The sequence below is a fragment of the Ovis aries genome, chromosome 6 (assembly GCF_016772045.2).
Source record: "Ovis aries strain OAR_USU_Benz2616 breed Rambouillet chromosome 6, ARS-UI_Ramb_v3.0, whole genome shotgun sequence".
Classification (NCBI taxonomy): Eukaryota; Metazoa; Chordata; class Mammalia; order Artiodactyla; family Bovidae; genus Ovis; species Ovis aries.
This window is the reverse complement of record NC_056059.1, coordinates 55,125,939-55,130,824: the sequence shown is the minus strand read 5'-3', so window position 1 is coordinate 55,130,824 and position 4,886 is coordinate 55,125,939. Positions and strand designations below refer to the sequence as shown.

The 4,886-nt window shown below is 40.3% G+C and overlaps 1 pseudogene; it reads right to left on the bottom strand.

Annotated features, from left to right (window-relative positions):
- Positions 1–211: 211 nt before the first annotated feature.
- On the bottom strand, positions 212–4,637 carry LOC101108134 (phytanoyl-CoA hydroxylase interacting protein-like; annotated as a pseudogene).
- Positions 4,638–4,886: the final 249 nt, after the last annotated feature.

Below are 4,886 nucleotides of genomic sequence, written 5' to 3'. Positions count from 1 at the left end.
AAACAACTTAAGATAGTTCATCTCAAAATTTTGGGAAGGATAGGGAATAGGAAACACTACAACAATTTGGAAATCTGAAAAGTGGCAGTTCACTTTTGGTGAGAGTGGTATGTGCATGCTTCAGTGGAAAACATCTGGTGATGAAAATGGACAACAGAGGATCAGGGCTTTTACAGGAGGAGAGGGGGACTAAGAATAAGAAAAGTGGGTATTAATGTCCAACACTAATATTACAGGTTTTGCATCTGGGATCTTCCTTTGGATTTGCAGTAGATAAACTCATGAGCTGATGACCAGTAATTTCTGTCATGGTGCCTAGAGAAAGACCTATGGGGTCAGTGTAAATGACTTCTAAAATAACATCCTGGTCGTGGTGGTAAACCAGCATCCCATCTTCTTCTCTGCAGGTCAGAAATTTATTATCTTGGGAATTTAGTTGAGAAAGGCGCTGCTTACAAAATTCGTCTCCTAGAGATCCCACAGGGGCAATGACCAGAATCACATAATGATAATCAGTGTACATACAGTTGAAGTCCCCAAAGTATAAGTTAGTATTGGGGTTAAAAAGTGTTTCTGCTGCATTCTCAAACCTGTATCTTCCATAAGGTGAATCCTGGGGTGGATTTCCAGTATTGAATTCAGTGCTGCAGCTGAAGGAAGTGAAAGTGAAAGTCCTCAGTCATATCTGACTCTTTTCGACCCCATGGACATAACAGTCCATGGAATTCTCCAGACCAGAATACTGGAGTGGGTAGCCTTTCCCTTCTGCAAGAGATCATCCCAATCCAGGGATTGAACCCAGGTCTCCTGCATTGCAGGTAGATTCTTTACCAGCTGAGCCACAACGGAAGCCCAGCTGAAGATGCATTCTAATTTTCCACTGATAGGAGCATCATGGCTGCCACTGTTACACTTGACAGAGGGCTGCACAGCATTCCTACAATGTTTTTGAATATACTCAAAATATTCTTGTGCTGGTTATGATAAACAGAAAATTTGAACATCTGTCCTGCAATCACTTCGGCCTTATCCAACAGTTGTGTTAGATGAACTTTTGAATAGTCTGCTGTGTACAATTCTATAATTCCACTCAATTCAGACACAACATAATCACCACCAACATGTTTTGAGGCAGTCTGCACTGCTATTGAGGTGCTGAGAGAGGGCATCAGAGGGCAGACAGACTGAAACCACAGTCACAGAAAATTAACCAATCTAACCACATGGACAATATTTTTGTCTAACTCAATGAAACTAAGCAATGCTGTGTAGGGCCACCCGAGATGGACGGGTCATGCTGAAGAGTTCTGACAAAATGTGGTCCATTGGAGAAGGGAATTGCAAACCACTTCAGTATTCTTGCCTTGAGAACCCCATGAACAGTATGAAAAGGCAACAAGATAGGACGCTGAAAGATGAACTCCCCAGGTCGGTACTTGCCCAATATGTTACTGGAGATCAGTGGAGAAATAATTCCAGAAAGAATGAAGAGACAGAGCCAAGCAAAAACAACACCCAGCTGGGGATGTGACTGGTGATAAAAGCAAGGTCCGATGCTGTAAGAGAAATGTTGCATAGGAACCTGGAATGTTAAGTCCATGAATCAAGGCAAATTGAAAGTGGTAAAACAGGAGATGGCAAGAGTGAAAGTCGACATTTTAGGAATCAGTGAACTAAAATGGACTGGAATGGGTGACTATAACTCAGATGACCATTATATCTACTACTGTGGGCAAGAATTAATTAGAAGAAACAGAGTAGCCATCAGGGTAAACAAAAGAGTCCAAAATGCAGTACTTGGATGCAATCTCAAAAATCATGCAATGATCTCTGTTCGTTTCCAGGAAAAACCATTCAATATCACAGTAACCCAAGTCTATGCCCCGACCAGTAATGCTGAAGAAACTGAAATTGAATGGTTCTATGAAGACCTACAAAGCCTTTTAGAACTAATGCCCCAAAAAGATGTCCTTTTCATTATAAGGGACTGGAATGCAAAAGTAGGAAGTTACAAACACCTGGAGAAACAGGAAAATTTGGCCTTGGAGTACAGAATGAAGCAAGGCAAAGTCTAATAGAGTTTTGTCAAGAGAACGCACTGGTCATAGCAAACATCCACTTCAAACAACACAAGAGAAGACTCTTGGCCAACACCAAAATCAGATTGATTGTATTCTTTTCAGCCAAAGATGGAGAAGCTCTATACAGTCAGCAAAAACAAAACTCGGTACTGACTGTGGCTCAGATCATGAACTCCTTACAGCCAGATTCAGACTTAAATTGAAGAAAGTAAAGGGAACCACTAGACAATTCAGTATGACCTAAATTGAATCCCTTACACTTATACAGTGGAAGTGACAAATAGATTTAAGGGACTAGATTTGATGGACAGAGTGCATGATGAACTATGGACTAGGGGTCCTGAAATTGTACAGGAGACAGGGATGAAGACCATCCCCATAGAAAGGAAATGCAAAAAAGCAAACTGGCTGTCTGAGGAGGCCTTACAAATAGCTGTGAAAAGAAGAGAAGTGAAAAGCAAAGGAGAAAAGAAAAAATATACTCATTTGAATGCAGAGTTCTAAAAAATAGCAAGGAGAGATAAGAAAGCCTTCCTCAGTGATCAGTGCAAAGAGATAGGGGAAAAAAACAGAATGGGAAAGACTAGAGATCTCTTCAAGAAAATTAGACATACCAAGGGAACATTTCATGCAAAGATGGGTTCAGTAAAGACAGAAATGATATGGACCTAACAGAACCAGAAGATATTAAGAAGAGGTGGCAAGAAACACAGAAGAACTGTACAAAAAGATCTTCATGACCCAGATAATCATGATGGTGTGGTCACTCACCTAGTGCAGACATCCTGGAATGTGAAGTCAAGTGGGCCTTAGAAAGCATCATTACGAACAAAGCTAGTGAAGGTCATGGAATTCCAGTTGAGCTATTTCAAATCCTGAAAGATGATGCTTTGAAAGTGCTGCATTCATTATGCCAGCAAATTTGTAAAACTCAGCAGTGGCCACAGGACTGCAAGGTCAGTTTTCATTCCAATCCCAAAGAAAGGCAATGCCAAAGAATGCTCAGACTACAGCAAAATTGCACTCACCTCACATGCTAGTAAAGTGATGCTCAACATTCTCCAATCCAGGCTTCACCAATATGTGAACTGTGAACTTCAGTTGTTTAAGCTGATTTAGAAAAGGTAAGTGAAACAGAGATGAGATTGCCAACTAAATAGCAAACAATTCCAGAAAAACATATATTTCTGCTTTACTGACTATGCCAAAGACTTTGACTGTGTGGGTCACAATATACTGTGGAAAATTTTGAAAGAGATGGGACTATTAAAGCATTGGACCTGCCTCTTGAGAAATCTGTATGCATGTCAGGAACCAACAGTTAGGAATGGACATGGAATGACAGAATGGTTCCAAATAGGAAAGGGAGTACCTCAAGGCTGTTTATTGTCACCCTGCTTATTTAACTTGAATGCAGAGTACATCATGAGAAATGCTAGGCTGGATGAAGCACAAGCTAGAATCAAGATTGCTGGGGGAAATATCAATAACCTCAGATATGCAGATGACACCACCCTTATGGCAGAAAGTGAAGAACTAAAAAGCTTGTTGATGAAAGTGAAAGAGGAGAGTGAAAAAGTTGGCTTAAAGCTCAACATTCAGAAAACTAAGATCATGGCACCTGGCCCCATCACCTCTTGACAAATAGATGGGGAACCAGTGGCTGACTTTACTTTTGGGAGCTCTGAAGTCGCTGTAGATGGTGACTGCAGCCATGAAATTAAAGATGCTTACTCCTTGGAAGTAAAGTTATGAGCTACCTGGACAGCTGATTCATTACTTTCCCAACAAAGGTCCATCTAGTCAAAGCTATGGTTTTTCCAGTGCTCATGTATGGATACGAAGGTTGGACTATAAAGAAAGTTGAGCACCAAAGAATTGATATTTTTTAATTGTGGTGTTGGAGAAGACTTTTGAGAGTCCCTTGGATTGCAAGGGGCTCCAACTAGTCTGTCCTAAAGATCAGTCCTGGGTGTTCATTGAAAGGACTGATGTTGAAGCTGAAATCCAATACTTTGGCCACTCAATGTGAAGAGCTGATTCATTTGAAAAGACCCAGATGCTGGGGAAGATTGAAGTGAGAGGAGAAGGAGACAACAGAGGATGAGATGGTTGGATGGCATCATTAACTCAATGGACATGAGTTTGAGTAACTCTAGGAGTTGGTGATGGACAGTGAGGCCTGGCATGCTGTTGTCCGTGGGGTCACAAAGTGTTTGACACGACTGAGTGACTGAATTGCACTGCTATCGTATACTCTTGTTTTTTTTTGTTTTTGTTTTTGTTTTTTTTGGCTCAAAAACCAGTGTCCACTGACAGTCATCGTAAAGGGAGCAGATTTTGCCACCAGTTTTGTTGGAACTCTTTTCGTTTAAATAAATCGGAGTTCTTGTTCTCTTTCTTATTGTAGTTAATGAAATAGTGTGTAATGTGGTCCTTTGATTTTTAATCCATTTCCCATGAAATCTTGAATGAGTCACAGGTAACGTTGCTTATTTTGATGTTATGTAGTTCGGGAAGTTCTTCCATCTCTGCCATGCCACTGTCTTGTGATTTGTTCCTTAAGAACTTCTTTGGTTATGCTGCCTACAGCAGTGTTTTTCCAAGTGTGTTATCTGACTCAACAACCAGTACTCTGGTATTGAGATTGAACACAAGGATATTTTTGATATTCCTCTTATTTTTCTTTATAAGGGAAAAATATTTTAGAAATATTAATTCTGAACCCCAATTCTAATAGCCTCTACATTTTCTTAAAAATGTTTTAGCATGTTCCTAAAAATAGGTCAGAAATGTTATCTAATC